The 17,883-nt window shown below is 49.9% G+C and overlaps 1 long non-coding RNA gene across 1 annotated transcript in view; it reads left to right on the forward strand.

Moving 5' to 3' along the window:
• The first annotated feature begins 39 nt into the window (after positions 1-39).
• The window catches only part of LOC137320884 (uncharacterized), a 67,701-nt gene continuing 49,857 nt past the window's right edge, over positions 40-17,883 (forward strand). The window contains exon 1 of the long non-coding RNA XR_010962660.1: positions 40-562. This is a non-coding gene — a long non-coding RNA (uncharacterized lncRNA). The remainder of the gene's footprint in view (positions 563-17,883) is intronic.

Raw genomic sequence — 17,883 nt, forward strand, 5'->3', positions numbered from 1 at the left:
GTGCGCCTGTGCATGATTCACTCTGCTTCCGCCTTGAGAGTCTAGAGCTGGTGCCAGCTGATCAACAGCTGATTGAGGTCATTCCAAAGCTCGCCTTTTCTTTTTCCTCCTAGCAATTCAGTAGCACCGGGGTAACAAAAAAAAAACACCGATTTTTTTTTCCCCCACGCACCTTTCTTTAGTTTTATTAGATCATCCTCCACAATGTTTTTTTCTACATAACGTGATTCTGCACTAACAAAAGGCAATTAATTCAACCAATTTAATGCACAACGCGAGCTTTTCCATTCTCAGCATTAGCGCTACCCCGCGGACTGTTAAAGTAGCACATTGATCACGTAGCATAAAACTGCAGGGCTGGAGTGTTGCATTTTTCGCCCATATTCTGTGAATGGAATTTGAAAGCTTTATTCGACAATTTAAAATAAGCATTGTTGAAGGATAATGTAAAATAATAGAAAACTGCGGAGTAAGGTTGCTGCAAAAGTTGCACCTGGAGAATGTAAGGCGTCTGAATCTCGTTCGTCTTCTGTACCCTGACGACACTGTGTGGCCATTTCAGGTAATAGTAAATTTGTTATTGGCTATATAAAGTAGGGACTTTTTGCTCGATTTTTTTGGCTTAGTTTCCTTTCTCCCATTACTTAACTTTTGGTCTATTTATCATAAAAACATTTTAATATTCCCTTGACTTCTCTTTTATCCGACACACTTTTATAGCTTCTCTTAAATGTGCTTTTTTTCATGTTTTCTGAATCCTTTCTTTCATTTGTTGAATAATTACTTCCAATGCATATCAAGCTGACCAGTTTTTTAAATGTTTTGCTGATGCTATTCATTATTCAGAAGTCACAAAATGGAATATTGGAAGGTGAAATGTATCCACACAAATGAGTTTTGGCTTGGCTCAGTAACACTTGAAAGAATACATTATTTTGAACAGTATGATGAGGGGTATGGTAGTGCAGTGGTTATGTTACTGCACTAGTAATCCAGTAGAGAGGACTGGACTATTAATCCAGAGAATTTAAGTTCAAATCCCACCATGGCAGTTTGAATTCAGTTCTAAAAATTGGAAATAAAAAGCTGGTATCTGTAAAAGTGACCATGAAGCTGTCACATTCTTGTAAAAATCCTATTTTAGGGCAGGAAACCTGCTATCATTACCTGGTCTGACCTATATGTGACTCCAGTCCCACACCAATGTGGTTGAATCTTCAATGTCACTGGAATGCATGTACGCTGATGAGACAATTGGAATAAATCTGCAATAATGCTGTTGAGCCTGTCATTAAGGATCATAAGATAAATGCAGATGAGGAAGGCCATCTGGCCTATCATAGCTCATCCATTCAGACCCGAAGGTCCTTCTATCCGAGCATGCATCCAGGGTTTTTGCCTCCACTGCTCTACTCCGAAGTCCTTCCCATATGTGGGCTACATTTGCATGAAAGATTTCCCGACATTTGCCTTTTATTAGTTTGAATTCATGTCCCCTTGTTCTACTCCCACAATTTAATTTGGAGCAACAGAATCATAGGCTGAATGTACTGTAAAATTATATCATGCCTGTGCTGACTCTATCCATTTAGTTCCATTTCCCTACCCTTTCCTCATATGTTTTTTAAAAAATTAAAACTCTACCATTTCCAGACTGTTTATCTTATATACCTCTCAACTTCCTCTTTTCTAGGTTGAAAAGCTCGAGTTTCTCCAGTCTTTCCTCATACTTCAACTCTCTGATTATAGGAGGCAGCTTCATTGCTCTTCTCTGAAATGCATCTAGGACTTGAATGTCTTCCTGTGTCCAGCTGCCTGTTTCTTAACCTCACTCTCCGCCAAGCCCATGCTTCACCCTGCCCTAGCCCTGAACCCATATCTTTCTCTCGTTTCTTTGCTATCTCCCCTCATGCCCTCTCCGAACTCATCTTCTCCATGAGACCCACCTCCTGCTCCCTTGACCCCATTCCCACTAAACTGTTGAGCATCCAACTTCCCTTACTGGCCCCCATACTATCTGACATTATAAGTGGTTCCCTCTCCTTAGGTCCTGTTCTTCTCCCTTTCAAAACCATCACCACCTCTCCCTTCTCAAAATACCCATCCTTGACCCCTCTGTACTGCAAACTACTGCTCCATCTCCAACCTCCCTTTCCTCTCTCAAGTCCTTGAACGTGTTGTCACCTGCTAGATCTGTGCCCATCATTCCCGCAACGTCATGTTTGAATTTCTTCAATCAGGTTTTTGTCCTAGCCACAGCACCAAAATGGCCCGAACCAAAGTCACAAATCAAATCTGCTGTGACTGTGACAACGGTATACTATCCATCCTCAACCTCTCTGCAGTCTTTGACGTGGCTGACCACACCATCTTTCTCCAATGGGTCTCTTTCTCCAGCTCCGAGAGACTACCCTTGCTTGGTTCCACTCTTAGCTATCTGATATTAGCCAGAGCATCTCCAGGAATAGCTTCTCGTCCCACCCTTAACTCTTGCCTCCAGAGTCCCCCAAGGATACTATCCTTGGAGCCCACCTCTTCCTCGTTTATATGCCGCCCCTTGGTGGCATCATCAGAAGACGTGGGGTCAACTTCCACATGCAGCTCTCCACCTAGCTCCACCACCTCTCACGACTCCTTCACTGCCTCTATGTTGTCAGATTGCTTAAACAACATCCAGTCTTGGATGAGCTGCAATTTCCTCCAGTTAAATATTGGGAAGGCTGAAACCATTGTCTTTGGGCCCCCGCCAATGAATCTTATTCACCGTTTCCACCCCTCTCCCCAGTCATAGTCTCAGGCTGAACCAGATTATTCACAACCTTAGTGCCCTATTTGACCCTGAACTGAGCTTCCAACTCCATATCCTTCTATTCACAAAGTCTCTGTAACATCACCCATCTCTGCCCCTACTGCAGCCCATCTGCTACTGAAACGCTAATCTATGCTTTTTTAGCTCTGCACTCAGCTATTGCAATGCCCACCTGGCCAGCCTCCCTTCCTAAACTCCAGCTCATCCAAAACTCTGCTGCCCATGTCCTTTCTTGCACCAAGTCTCGTTCATCCATCACCCCTGTCGTTGCTGAGATACATTGGATCCCAGTTCCCAATGCCTCAAATTTAAAATTCTCATCCTCGGGTTTAAATCCCTCCATGGCCTCGCTCCTCCCTCTCTCTATAATCTCCTCCAGTCCAACGTCCAACAACCCCTCCCCCGTTACCTTCACTCCTCTGACACTGGCATTTTGTGAATCCCCCCCTCACTTCGCCCCACCATTGGCAGCAGTGCCTTAAACTGTCTAGCCCCATGTTCTAGAATTCCTTCATCAACCTCTTCCTCCCTCTCCTCTTTTAAGACCTCCTTAAAATCCACCTCTTTCACCAAGCTTTTAGTCACCATTCCTAATACCTCCTTCTTTGGCTTTTTTAAGCTGATTATGCCTTCGTGAAGCACCTTGGGATGTTTTTCTACATTTAAAGATGACATATACACATGTTGTCTTGGTGACCAGAAATGGACACCGTAGGTAAGGTCTGTCTGGCTGGAACACCATACAGTTTGAGAATGATTTTCTCTGTCTTCTGCTCTACCATTTTGGTTATATGATTCAGCATCCTTCCTACTTTGTTGATTTCATGCTTCTCAGTGGTCGGGCATATTGAGCACAAAGTCTATTAAGAGCCTTAGAGCTCTTTGAACTTCATCCTTTGCTATTTTGACACCAATCATGGAGTACATATATGACTCATTTTCTCTTCCAATGTTCAAGACCTGACATTTGTATGATTTTAAATTTGTTCTGCCTACTTATGTATGTTCTTCATTTTATTTTGTAGTTCTTGAGTTGGCTTCTCAGATTCAATTACTGCTCCTGTTGTGGTATTGACTAATTTGCATTGAGCTTTTGAATCCAGGTTGTTGATGTAAATTAGAAACAGCGGGGGTTGCATCCAATCCCTGGGACAGCACCATTCAGACCTCCCTCCCCCACACCAACATAACTCCTCTAATTAGTATCCAATAGAATGCATTCAAGACAGTTTCCTAGAACAATACGTCATGGAACCAACCAGGGAACAGCTGATTTTAGTTCTTGTGTAATGAGACAGGGTTAATTAGTAATCTCATAGTACGGGGAAGAGTGATCATAATATGATAGAATTTCACATTGAGTTTGAGAATGACGTACTTAAGTCCGAAACTAGTCTTAAACTTAATTAAAGCCAAATACATAGGTATGAGAGGTGAGTTGGCTAAGGTTGATTGGGAAATTAGATTAAAAGATATGACTGTAGATAAGCAATGGCAAACATTTGAAGAAATATTTTATAATTCTCAACAAATATACATTCCATTGAGGAATAAAAACTCCATAGGACAGGTGATCCATCTGTGGCTAACTAAAGAAGTTAAGGATAGTATTAGATTAAAAGAAGAGGCTTATAATGTTGCCAAGAGTAGTAGTAAGCCTAAGGATTGGGAGAGTTTTAGAAACCTGCAAAGGATGATCAAAAAATTGATCAAGAGGGAGAAAATAGAATATGAGAGTAAACTAGCAAGAAATATAAAAACAGATTATAAGAACTTCTACAAGTATGTAAAAAGGAAGAGAGTAGCGAAAGTAAATGTGGGTCCCTGAAGAGACTGAGACAGCAGAAATTATAATGGGGAATAAGAAAATGGCAGCGACGTTAAACAAATATTTTGCATCTGTCTTCACACAAAAAACACACCAGAAATACTGGGGAACCAAGAGTCTAACAAGAGTGAGGAACTTAAAATAATTAATATTAGTAAAGACAAAGTACTGGAGAAATTAATGGCACTAAAAGCCAACAAATCCCCTGGACCTGATGGCCTACATCCTAGGGTTCTAAAAGAGGTGGATGCAGAGATAGTGGATGCATTGGTTGTGATCTTCCAAAATTCTCTAGATTCTGGAACGGTCCCAGTGGATTGGAAGGTAGCAAATGTGACCCCGCTATTCAAGAAAGGAGGGAGAGAGAAAACAGGGAGCTACAGGTCAGTTAGCCTGACATCAGTAGTTGGGAAAATGCTTGAATCCATTATTAAGGACGTAGTAATAGGGCACTTAGAAAATCATAATATGATTAGGCAGAGTCAACATGGTTTTATAAAAGGGAAATTGTGTTTGACAAATATACTGGAGTTTTTTGAGGATGTAACTAGCAGAGTAGACAAAGGGGAATCAATGGATGTAGTATATTTGGATTTTCACAAGGCATTCAATAAAGTGCCACACAAAAGGTTGTTACACAAGATAAGGGTTCATAGGGTTGGGGGTAATATATTAGCATGGATAGAGGATTGGGTAATGGACAGAAAACAGAATAGGAATAAACGGATCATTTTCAGTTTGGCAGACTGTAACTAGTGGGCCTCAGCTATTTACAATCTATATTAATGACTTAGATGAAGGGACCGAGTGCAACCAACGTTCACTAGATTGATTCCTGGCTTGAGAGGGTTGACCTATGAGGAGAGATTGACTAGAATAAGCCTATACTCTCTGGAGTTTAGAGGAATGAGAGGTGATCTAATTGAAACATATAAGATTCTGAGAGGGCATGACAGGGTAGATGCTGAGAGGCTGTTCTCCCTGGCTAGAGAGTCTAGAACTAGGGGGCATAGTCTCAGGATAAAGGGTCGGCCATTTAGAACTGAGATGAGGAGGACTTTCTTCACTCAGTGGGTTATGAATCTTTGGAATTCTCTACCGCAGAGGGCTGCAGATGCTCAGCCATTGAGTATATTCAAGGCTGAGATTGGTAGATTTTTGGACTCTTGAGAGAGTCAAGGGATATGGGGGTCAGGTGGGAAAGTGGAGTTGAGGCCAAAGATCAGCCATGATCTTATTGAATGGCGGAGCAGGCTCGAGGGGCATATGGCCTACTCCTGCTTCTAGTTCTTATGTTTCTTAATGCTTTTCACCCTTCAGCCAACTTCTTATCCCTTTTCCGCATTTCCCGCTGAATCCCCACTGCATTAAGCTTAACTCATATGGGGTAATTTTAACTTTCGGCGATGATGTAAAATGGGCAATATTGGATAGGCCGCCTATTACACAACCTGTCCAATCTTCCTTTCAGTTGACTTCAATTTTAAATTGATGACCTTATCACTGACTCTCAAACTAGAGGAAATAGTTTTTCTCTATTCACTCTATCAAAACCCAGTAATTTAAAAAACTTCTAACAAATCTCCTCTTAGCCTTCTCTGCTTCAATGGAAACAGACCCAATATCTCGAGTCTCTTCTCTGGCATCATTCTGGTGAATCTGTGCTGTATATTCTCAATGGCTTTAATGTCCTTTCTTTAATGGGATGCCCAAAACTGCATATAACAGTGGCCTAATCAATGTTTTACATAAATTCATCAGTATTTCTTTATTCTTGTACTCTTATGTCCCTATTTCTAAAACCCAACATTTTATTGGCAATTTTATGGCTTTATCTGCCTGCACTCACACTTTTAGGGAATGACGCATTTCAACCTCTAGGACTCTGTTTATCCACACATTTGAGTGTCTGTCTTTCCACTAAGTATTATTCCTTTCCTTGTATTTTCACCCAAAATGTATTACCTCACACTTAACTACATTAGAGTGTATCTGCCTGTCCATTCTGCTAATCTGTCTGTTACCTTGAAGTTTTACAGTCCTCCTACTTTTGCGTCATCAGCAAATTTTGAGATTGTGTTACCTATTCCCAAGTCCAAATCATATGTAATATATATATATATATATATATATATATATTACATATGTACATACATACACTGAATAAACGTGGACCCAGCACCACCTGTTGGGGTGCACCACTTCCAACCCTGCCCCCCCACTTCCCCTGTCTGAACAACATTCATTTACCCTAACTATTTCCTATCTGTTAACCAACTTTCTATCCATGCTGCTACATTTTCTCTTAGACCATACACCTGAATTTACCTAACAAGCATCTTGTAAGACACTTTATCTTATGCTTTCTGGAAATCCATACACACTACATCTATTGCATTCCCATTATTTATCCAATTGAACACTTCAAAATGTGGCCTATGTTACATGACAGACCCATTTGAGAATTCAGAAGGAGACCCAGGGATTGCATGCAAATTGGAAGACTCATAACAGAGGGCTAGTAGAGGGTGGGGGGGGGGGGAGGGTGGGGGTGAGGGTGGGGGGGGAGGGTGGGGGTGAGGGTGGGGGGGGGGGGAGGGAGGGGGGTGGGGGAGGGTGGGGAGGGGGGGGCGGGTGGGGAGGGGGGGGTGGTGGTGGGGGAGGTGTGGGGAGGGGGGGGAGGGGAGGGGGGGGTGGGGAGGGGGGGGGTGGGGAGGGGGAGGGGTGGGGAGGGGGAGGGGGAGGGAGGGGGAGGGGAGGGAGGAGGAGGGGGAGGGGAGGGGGAGGGGGAGGAGGGGGAGGGGAGGGAGCGGGGGGGAGGGGGAGGAGGGGGAGGGGAGGGAGCGGGGGGGAGGGGGAGGGGGAGGAGGGAGGGGGCGTTGGGGCGGGGGGGGCGTTGGGTTGGGGCGGGGGGGGGCGTTGTGTCGGGTTGGGGCGGGGGGGGCGTTGTGTCGGGTTGGGGCGGGGGGGGGGGGCGTTGTGTCGGGTTGGGGCGGGGGGGGGGGGCGTTGTGTCGGGTTGGGGCGGGGGGGGGGGGGCGTTGTGTCGGGTTGGGGCGGGGGGGGGGGGCGTTGTGTCGGGTTGGGGCGGGGGGGGGGGGCGTTGTGTCGGGTTGGGGCGGGGGGGGGGGGCGTTGTGTCGGGTTGGGGCGGGGGGGGGGGCGTTGTGTCGGGTTGGGGCGGGGGGGGGGGGCGTTGTGTCGGGTTGGGGCGGGGGGGGGGGGCGTTGTGTCGGGTTGGGGCGGGGGGGGGGGGCGTTGTGTCGGGTTGGGGCGGGGGGGGGGGGCGTTGTGTCGGGTTGGGGCGGGGGGGGGGGGCGTTGTGTCGGGTTGGGGCGGGGGGGGGGGGCGTTGTGTCGGGTTGGGGCGGGGGGGGGGGGCGTTGTGTCGGGTTGGGGCGGGGGGGGGGGGCGTTGTGTCGGGTTGGGGCGGGGGGGGGGGGCGTTGTGTCGGGTTGGGGCGGGGGGGGGGGGCGTTGTGTCGGGTTGGGGCGGGGGGGGGGGGCGTTGTGTCGGGTTGGGGCGGGGGGGGGGGGCGTTGTGTCGGGTTGGGGCGGGGGGGGGGGCGTTGTGTCGGGTTGGGGCGGGGGGGGGGGCGTTGTGTCGGGTTGGGGCGGGGGGGGGGGCGTTGTGTCGGGTTGGGGCGGGGGGGGGGGCGTTGTGTCGGGTTGGGGCGGGGGGGGGGGGCGTTGTGTCGGGTTGGGGCGGGGGGGGGGGCGTTGTGTCGGGTTGGGGCGGGGGGGGGGGCGTTGTGTCGGGTTGGGGCGGGGGGGGGGGCGTTGTGTCGGGTTGGGGCGGGGGGGGGGGCGTTGTGTCGGGTTGGGGCGGGGGGGGGGGCGTTGTGTCGGGTTGGGGCGGGGGGGGGGGCGTTGTGTCGGGTTGGGGCGGGGGGGGGGGCGTTGTGTCGGGTTGGGGCGGGGGGGGGGGCGTTGTGTCGGGTTGGGGCGGGGGGGGGGGCGTTGTGTCGGGTTGGGGCGGGGGGGGGGGGCGTTGTGTCGGGTTGGGGCGGGGGGGGGGGGCGTTGTGTCGGGTTGGGGCGGGGGGGGGGGCGTTGTGTCGGGTTGGGGCGGGGGGGGGGGCGTTGTGTCGGGTTGGGGCGGGGGGGGGGGCGTTGTGTCGGGTTGGGGCGGGGGGGGGGGCGTTGTGTCGGGTTGGGGCGGGGGGGGGGGCGTTGTGTCGGGTTGGGGCGGGGGGGGGGGCGTTGTGTCGGGTTGGGGCGGGGGGGGGGGCGTTGTGTCGGGTTGGGGCGGGGGGGGGGGCGTTGTGTCGGGTTGGGGCGGGGGGGGGGGCGTTGTGTCGGGTTGGGGCGGGGGGGGGGGCGTTGTGTCGGGTTGGGGCGGGGGGGGGGGCGTTGTGTCGGGTTGGGGCGGGGGGGGGGGGCGTTGTGTCGGGTTGGGGCGGGGGGGGGGGCGTTGTGTCGGGTTGGGGCGGGGGGGGGGGCGTTGTGTCGGGTTGGGGCGGGGGGGGGGGCGTTGTGTCGGGTTGGGGCGGGGGGGGGGGCGTTGTGTCGGGTTGGGGCGGGGGGGGGGGGCGTTGTGTCGGGTTGGGGCGGGGGGGGGGGCGTTGTGTCGGGTTGGGGCGGGGGGGGGGGCGTTGTGTCGGGTTGGGGCGGGGGGGGGGGCGTTGTGTCGGGTTGGGGCGGGGGGGGGGGCGTTGTGTCGGGTTGGGGCGGGGGGGGGGGCGTTGTGTCGGGTTGGGGCGGGGGGGGGGGCGTTGTGTCGGGTTGGGGCGGGGGGGGGGGCGTTGTGTCGGGTTGGGGCGGGGGGGGGGGCGTTGTGTCGGGTTGGGGCGGGGGGGGGGGCGTTGTGTCGGGTTGGGGCGGGGGGGGGGGCGTTGTGTCGGGTTGGGGCGGGGGGGGGGGCGTTGTGTCGGGTTGGGGCGGGGGGGGGGGCGTTGTGTCGGGTTGGGGCGGGGGGGGGGGCGTTGTGTCGGGTTGGGGCGGGGGGGGGGGCGTTGTGTCGGGTTGGGGCGGGGGGGGGGGCGTTGTGTCGGGTTGGGGCGGGGGGGGGGGCGTTGTGTCGGGTTGGGGCGGGGGGGGGGGCGTTGTGTCGGGTTGGGGCGGGGGGGGGGGCGTTGTGTCGGGTTGGGGCGGGGGGGGGGGCGTTGTGTCGGGTTGGGGCGGGGGGGGGGGGCGTTGTGTCGGGTTGGGGCGGGGGGGGGGGGCGTTGTGTCGGGTTGGGGCGGGGGGGGGGGCGTTGTGTCGGGTTGGGGCGGGGGGGGGGGCGTTGTGTCGGGTTGGGGCGGGGGGGGGGGCGTTGTGTCGGGTTGGGGCGGGGGGGGGGGCGTTGTGTCGGGTTGGGGCGGGGGGGGGGGGCGTTGTGTCGGGTTGGGGCGGGGGGGGGGGCGTTGTGTCGGGTTGGGGCGGGGGGGGGGGCGTTGTGTCGGGTTGGGGCGGGGGGGGGGGCGTTGTGTCGGGTTGGGGCGGGGGGGGGGGCGTTGTGTCGGGTTGGGGCGGGGGGGGGGGCGTTGTGTCGGGTTGGGGCGGGGGGGGGGGCGTTGTGTCGGGTTGGGGCGGGGGGGGGGGCGTTGTGTCGGGTTGGGGCGGGGGGGGGGGCGTTGTGTCGGGTTGGGGCGGGGGGGGGGGCGTTGTGTCGGGTTGGGGCGGGGGGGGGGGCGTTGTGTCGGGTTGGGGCGGGGGGGGGGGCGTTGTGTCGGGTTGGGGCGGGGGGGGGGGCGTTGTGTCGGGTTGGGGCGGGGGGGGGCGTTGTGTCGGGTTGGGGCGGGGGGGGGCGTTGTGTCGGGTTGGGGCGGGGGGGGGGGCGTTGTGTCGGGTTGGGGCGGGGGGGGGGGCGTTGTGTCGGGTTGGGGCGGGGGGGGGCGTTGTGTCGGGTTGGGGCGGGGGGGGGGGCGTTGTGTCGGGTTGGGGCGGGGGGGGGGCGTTGTGTCGGGTTGGGGCGGGGGGGGGGGCGTTGTGTCGGGTTGGGGCGGGGGGGGGGGCGTTGTGTCGGGTTGGGGCGGGGGGGGGCGTTGTGTCGGGTTGGGGCGGGGGGGGGGGCGTTGTGTCGGGTTGGGGCGGGGGGGGGGGGCGTTGTGTCGGGTTGGGGGGGTTAGGTTGGTGGGGATGGGTGGAGGGTGGGGAGTTGGGAGGGTGGGGGGGTTAGGGGGACGGGGTTAGTGGGGTGGTGGGGAGGGGGTTAGTGGGGATGGGGTGAGTGATTTGGGGGGGGGGGGGAGGGGTTGGGGTGGGGGGTTGTCGGGGGGAGGGGGGGGGGCATTTGTTAGCTGGGGAACCCACCTTCCCCATTAGTGGAAAAGTGTCAGTGGGCAGAATTACCAATTGAGTTACGAACATACAAAATTTGACCGGTGCTCCATGAAGCGTTCCCTAAAAGTTGAGCTTGGATCTAAAAATGATCAATTTAGCTTTGCAATCCTGATTCTTCCCTCCCACTGTGAGTACAGAATTGGTTTGAGAGTTGCCCAGGATCTCATTATTATTCGCTGTTGCCTGAAACTCAAACATTGTACTTCCCTGGTATCACTTTAAGCTTGGGGCATGGCCTGGACCCTGATGATTTTTAAAGTTACATTAGTATTTTTTAGTCCCTTAATGAAGGAAGCCAATGGGCCACCATCAACAGGTTTCCATGGGGGACTTGCACCCCCTACCCCGCGGGAGCAGCAGCCACTGTTTTTTGTGGCCTCCCCCCACCAATGGCAAGTGTCTGAGATGCACTCCAATGGCATAGACTCACCTGGATAATTCAAATTAGGAAACCGCCACCCGATCCCTGAAAGTCCACCGGTCAGCAGTGGAGGTTCCTTACGGGCACATTCTGGCCCATTGTTCCACTTTACAAAGTTATGCACCCATATTAATTTAGAACCAGCCCCCCCTCCCCCCCATGCCACCCCCTCCCCCCCATGCCACTCCTTCCCCCAACACTAACACACTACTGGTCTCTTGGAAATGCTCAATAATCATCTGCGTGAGATGGAAAGTGGGGGAGGGGGTCTCCAGCAAATCACTCTGGGATTCAACTATTTTAGATTACCTGAGCAGGGGCTGTGGAAAGCTGATGTAGGGCTTCACAGGTCAGTTGGCTCAGGTAAAGCCATGAATAGCATTCATATAGTGTCAGGCATTTTGTTGTATGCCAGTGATCCTTCTCCCATTTGTTCATCCCCACTCTCACTCAGTGGCATTGATAGAATTCTGGATCTTTGTGAACCAGCTGAGGCTGATTCTGAAGATGTCAATTGTCCAACTCCAGGACAGTTGTAATTTTCTGCATTTCATACTCGGATGGCATCAAATTCATTTTTACTATTTTAACCCATCTTTTTATTATATGGCCAGTAATATTACAAGAAATGTGTTGCTAAGTTTTGCACCCAGAGTAAGCAATGAGTGCAGTATAGTCAGTAGAATAAGCAATAATGAACATTTAAAGAAATAATTCATAATTCTCAATGAATATACATTACCTTGAGGAATAAAAACTCCACGGAAAACGTGATCCAACCCCGTGGCTAGCTAGAGAAGTTAAGGATAGTATTAGATTAAAAGAAGAGGCTTACAATGTTGCCAAAAAGGGTAGTAAGCCTAAGGATTGGGAGGGTTTAGGAATCAGCAAAAGATGGCCGAGAAATTGAATACGAGAGTAAACTAGCAAGAAATATAAGAACAGATTGTAAAAGCTTCTACAAGTATGTAAAAAGGAAGAGAGTAGCAAAAGTAAACATGGGTCCCTTAGAGGCAGAGACAGGAGAAACTATAATGGGGAATAAGGAAATAGCAGAGACGTTAAACAAATATTTTGTATCTGTCTTCACAGTAGAAGACACAAAAAAAATATCGGAAATAGAGGGGAACCAAGGGTCCAATGAGAGTGAGGAACTTAAAGTAATTAAGATTCGTAAAGGAAAAAGTACTGGAGAAATTAATGGGACTAAAAGCCCTCAAATCCCCTGGATCTGATTGCCTACATCCTAGGGTTTTAAAAGAGGTGTCTGCAGATATAGTGGATGCATTGGTTTTGATCTTCCAGAATTCCCTAGATTCTAGAATGGTCCCTGTAGATTGGAAGATAGCAAATGTAACCCTGCTATTCAAGAAAGGAGGGAGAGAGAAAACAGGGAACTATAGGCCAGTTAGCCTGACATAAGTAGTAAGAAAAATGCTAGAATCTATTATTGAGGATGTAGTAACAGGGCACTTCGAAAATCATAATATGATTAGGCAGAGTCAACAGTTTTACAAAAGGGAAATCATGTTTGACAAATCTATTAGAGTTCTTTGAGGGTGTAACTAGCAGGGTAGATAAGGGGGAACCAGTGGACGTAGTATATTTGGATTTTCAAAAGGCATTCAATATGGTGCCACACAAGAAGTTGTTACACAAGATTATGGCTCATGGAATTGGGGGTAATATATTAGCATGGATTGAGAATTGATTAACAGACAGAAACAGAGAGTAGGAGAAAACGGATCATTTTTGGGTTGGCAGATTTTAACTAGTGGGGTGCTGCAAGGATCAGTGCTTGGGCCTCAGCTGTTTACGATATATATCAATGACTTAGATGGGGGATCGAGTGTAATGTATCCAAGTTTGCTGATGATACAAAGCTAGGTGGGAAAGTAAGCTATGAGGAGGACGCAAAGAGTCTGCAAAGGGATATAGGCAGGTTAAGTGTGTGGGCGAGAAGGTGGCAGATGGAGTATAATGTGGGGAAATGTGAAATTATCCACTTTGGTAAGAAGAATAAAAAAAGCAGAATATTTTTTAAAAGGTGAGAGACTAAGAAATGTTGGTAGTCAGAGGGATTTGGGTGTCCTTGTACACAAATCACAGAAAGTTAACATGCAGGTACAGCAAGAAATTATGAAGGCAAATGGTATGTTAGTCATTATTGCAAGTGGGTTGGAGTCTAAGGGTAAGGAGGTCTTGCTGCAATTATATAGGGCTCTGGTGAGACCACACCTGGAATACCGTGTACAATTTTGGTCTCCTTACCTAAGGAAGACTATACTTGCGTTAGAGGGGGTGCAACGAAGGTTCACTCGATTGATTCCTGGGATGAGAGGGTTGTCCGAAGAGAGATTGAGTAGAATGGGCCTATATTCTCTGGAGTTTAAAAGAATGAAAGGTGATCTCATTGAAACGTATAAAAAATTTTTTAAGAGAGCTTGACAAGGTAGATACTGAGAGACTGTTTTCCCTGGCTGGGGAGTCTAGAACTTTTATGGGAATCGACTCACTCTTCTCTAAATCTACTTGCGTGATAATGTAACTTGGGGACAAAACAGTAGCATCCTCTTGTGATCTTGACTGGATATTTGTATCTTTCACGTGAATGTTTCCTCAATTTCTCCAAAGTTGGGCTGAGCAAACATTAGGTGAGGCACGGCTTGATGGAATGCTCTGGCAACAACGGCATTAAAATTCAATCTGCGCTTAGGAGCTTGAACTGCCAGGTTTATCCTGATACAATGTTGTGAAATTTGTTGTTATGTTGTTATAGTCTTCCTTGTAACAGGCTTGAGAAGGAGTCAAGCACAATGATTTTCAAATATAAGCAGACTTCTTGATTGGTTTGGATTATATCTGACAGTTCCTTTTTCAATTTCAGAGGTTGGATATTCAAGGTCCAGGAGTCTGTTAACTCTCTTCCGAGATACGAAAAACACTGTTCGGTTTAAATTAAGATGCATTTGGAAAATCCTATGAATGGGCAGTTTGAAATCTCGGAGAAGCAACAAATCACTACTGGTCACTTTAACACTATTAACAGAAGGCAGAAACACTGGGGGTAATTTTAACTCCCAAGAACGGGTGGGTTAGGGGCGGGTGGGAGGTTAAACTAATAGCTTTTTGGAGTGAGACCGCATCCCGGTTCCAACATGCCCGCTTCCAGGTTTGACCAGGGCACGTTGGATGTGTGCGCTCAACAGACACCCCGGAGGCCCACTTAAAGCCGACGGGCCGATACTTAAAGGGGCAATGTACCTCATTGAAATAGATGAGATATTTTATATTTTGTGTATTAGAAAAGTAAAACAACTTTAACCTTACCTGTTCGGGTTTCCCATCGCTTCCGATTCATGTCTGGTGAAAGCAGGTGGGAAGGGCCTGATCCATGAGTTGAGTGCCTTTATTGTACTGCTTGTGGGCCCAGAGGAGCAGGAGTGCTTCATCCAGGCCCAACCAGCTCACTTGGCATGACATGACCCCGCGATCGGACGCCCCCCCCCCCACCCACCGTTGCTGTGCACCCCAAACTTCTGATGCTGGACCCCCCAATCTTCAAGGCCCACCTGATACCTTCCATGTTTTCCCCCCACCCCCTACCCTCCGATTTGCTCCAGGGCCCCTGATCTCTTTCTCCCTCCCACCCTCCTCTTTGATTCGCAGCTCCTTTCCCTCCTGACAGGCAGCCAGCCTGTCAATCTGGCTGCCTAGCATGTGGGAAACCCAGAAGCACAAATACTCACTTTCATTTGGCTTCCGGGTTTCCCACGTGAATATCGAGGGATGAGCTAGGTTCCCAGCTCTCAGCTAAAATCATGCCCACTGTGTGCATTGTAACATAGTGAGAGAGGGACGATATGTAAGCTATAGGATGATGAGAGCTCTGTATTAGAGATACCACTTTAAGAAGTTATATAAAAGGAGACAGTGCCTTAAGAAATTGTTGACCTTAATTGCCTTACTCAGGAACGACTTCCAGCCTCTAGGGATAAAAGGCAGAGGAATGGTTCAGTTGGGGTTTGGAGAGGAAGCCACAGTCACCCATTTATATCGCGCCTTTAACATAATAAAACATCCCAAGGCACTTCACAAAAGCATTATCAAACAAAATTTGACCGAGCCATATAAGGAGGTATTAGGACAGGTGACCAAAAGCTTGACCAAAGAGGTAGGTTTTAAGGAGCGTCTTAAAGGAGGAGAGAGAGGTAGAGAGGCGGAGAGGTTTAGGGAGGGAATTCCAGGGCTGAGAGCCTAGGCAGCTGAAGGCACGGCCGCCAATGGTGGAGCGATTAAAATCGGCAAGAGGCAAGAATTGGAGGAGCGCAGAGGTCTCGGAGGGTTGTAGGGCTGAAAGAGGTTACAGAGATGGGGAGGGGTGAGGCCATGAAGGGATTTCAGAACAAGGATGACAATTTTAAAATCCAGGTGTTCCCAGACCAGGAGCCAATGTAGGTCAGCGAGCACAGGGTGAATGGGACCTGGTGCGAGTTAGGATACTGGCAGCAGAGTTTTGGATGAGCTCAAGTTTATGAAGGGTGGAAGATGGGAGGCCAGCCAGGAGAGCATTGGAATAATTGAGTCTAGAGATAACAAAGACATGGATGAGGGTTTCAGCAGCAGATGAGCTGAGGCGGGGCAGAGGCAGAGACGGGCGATGTTAGAGGTGGAAGTAGGAGGTCTTAGGGTGATGGAACCGGTATGTGGTGGGAAGCTCATCTCCGGGTCAAATAGGACGCCAAGGTTGTGTACAGTCTGGTTCAGCCTCAGACAGTGGAACTGAGGGGAGTTTGGAGAGGAAGGCACTGAGAGGGAGAAGAGTTATGCTAGAAATTAATACCTATCACTGTGTTGTGCCATCGCTGTAAGTAAAGACCCCATGGGAGTGAACAAACCTCACTTGTTTTCAGATCTAGTCTGCGTGTCTGATTGACTACTGGGTCATGGGCCTGCATCAGCTTGTTATAGTATTTAAAACTTATTTACAAAAAATTAGCTCAGTTTTTAGCAGGAAGATGCACAGAAGGCTGGAGTCAGAGCAATGGAGTAGTTGGAGGGGATATTCTTTTGTCCTTTTGTACTTAAAATGTGATGCTATGCTGCTTTCAAAGACTGAATGAAGAGCATATTAAGGCATAAATAAGTCTAGTAGTTAAAAGTAATTACCAGTGGAGGTTTGCTGTTCGTATTGCATGGCACATTTACAAAAGCTTACTTAGATATCAAGGCAAGGATAGACAATCTGAAACTTATGGGAAGTTTGGACTCAACCATGAGTGATCTAAGATACAAGAGCTGGAATAATCTACAGTAAAAAGTTTTAAAAAGAACCAAAAATGTAACAGGCGCATTATTCTAAACAACTCAGCATAACTTTTTCTAACTTTTAGATTGGAGTAGGCCATTTAGCCCCTCTAGCCTGTTCCACCATTCAATGAGATCCTGACTGATCTGTGACCTAACTCCATATACCTGCCATAGCCCCATATCCCTTAATAATTCTGGTTGACAAAAGTCCATCAATCTCAGATTTAAAATTAACAATTGATTTAGCATCAACTGCTGTTTACAGAAGAGAGTTCCAAACTTCTACCTCTCTCTGTGTGTAGAAGTGTTTCCTAACTTCACTCCTGAAAGTCCTGGCTCTAATTTTTGGCCACGTCCCCTAGTCCTAGACTCCCCAACCAGCGGAAATAGATTTTCTCTATCTAACCTTTCAGTTCCCTTTAATATCTTGAAAACGTTGATCAAATCACCCCTTAATCTTCAAAATTCCAGGGAATGCAACCCTAGTTAGTGTAATCTCTCCTTGTAATTTAACCCTTGGAGTGCAGGTATCATTCTAGTAAATCTACACTCCACTCCCTCCAAGACCAATATATCCTTCCTAAGGTGCGGTGCCCAGAACTGAAGACAGTACTCCAGGTGTGGTCTGACCAGGGTTTTGTATAGCTGTAGCATAACTTCTACCCCCCTGTATTCTAGTCCTGTAGATATAAAGGCTAACATTCCATTAGCCTTTTTGATCATTTTTTGTACCTGTCCATGACGTTTTAATGATCTATGTATATGGACCCCCTAAGTCTCTTTAGACCTCCACTGTTTTGAGCTTTCACCATTTAGAAAGTACTCTGATCGATCCTTTTTAGGTCCAAAGTGGATGACCTCACACTTACTTACATTAAAATCCATTTGCCACAGTTTTGCCCATTCACTAATCTACTAATATCTCTATAATTTTATGCTTCCATCTACACTGCTTACAATGCTGCCTATCTTTGTGTCATTGGCAAACTTGTCTATGTGGCTATCTATCTCGTCATCCAAGTCGTTAATAAATACAGTGAGTAGTTGAGGCACAACACTGATCCCTGTGGAACACCACTAGTGACAGTCTGCAAATTTGAGTACCTGCCCATTATTCCTACTCTTTGTCTCCTGCTGCTCAGCCAATTTCCTAACCAGGTTAATAATTTTCCCTCAATTCCATGAGCTTCACCTTTAGTTAACAGTCTCTTATGAGGGACTTTATCAAATGCCTTCTGGAAGTCTGTATAAAC

Source organism: Heptranchias perlo, chromosome 4, assembly GCF_035084215.1.
Source record: "Heptranchias perlo isolate sHepPer1 chromosome 4, sHepPer1.hap1, whole genome shotgun sequence".
NCBI classification, from domain to species: Eukaryota; Metazoa; Chordata; class Chondrichthyes; order Hexanchiformes; family Hexanchidae; genus Heptranchias; species Heptranchias perlo.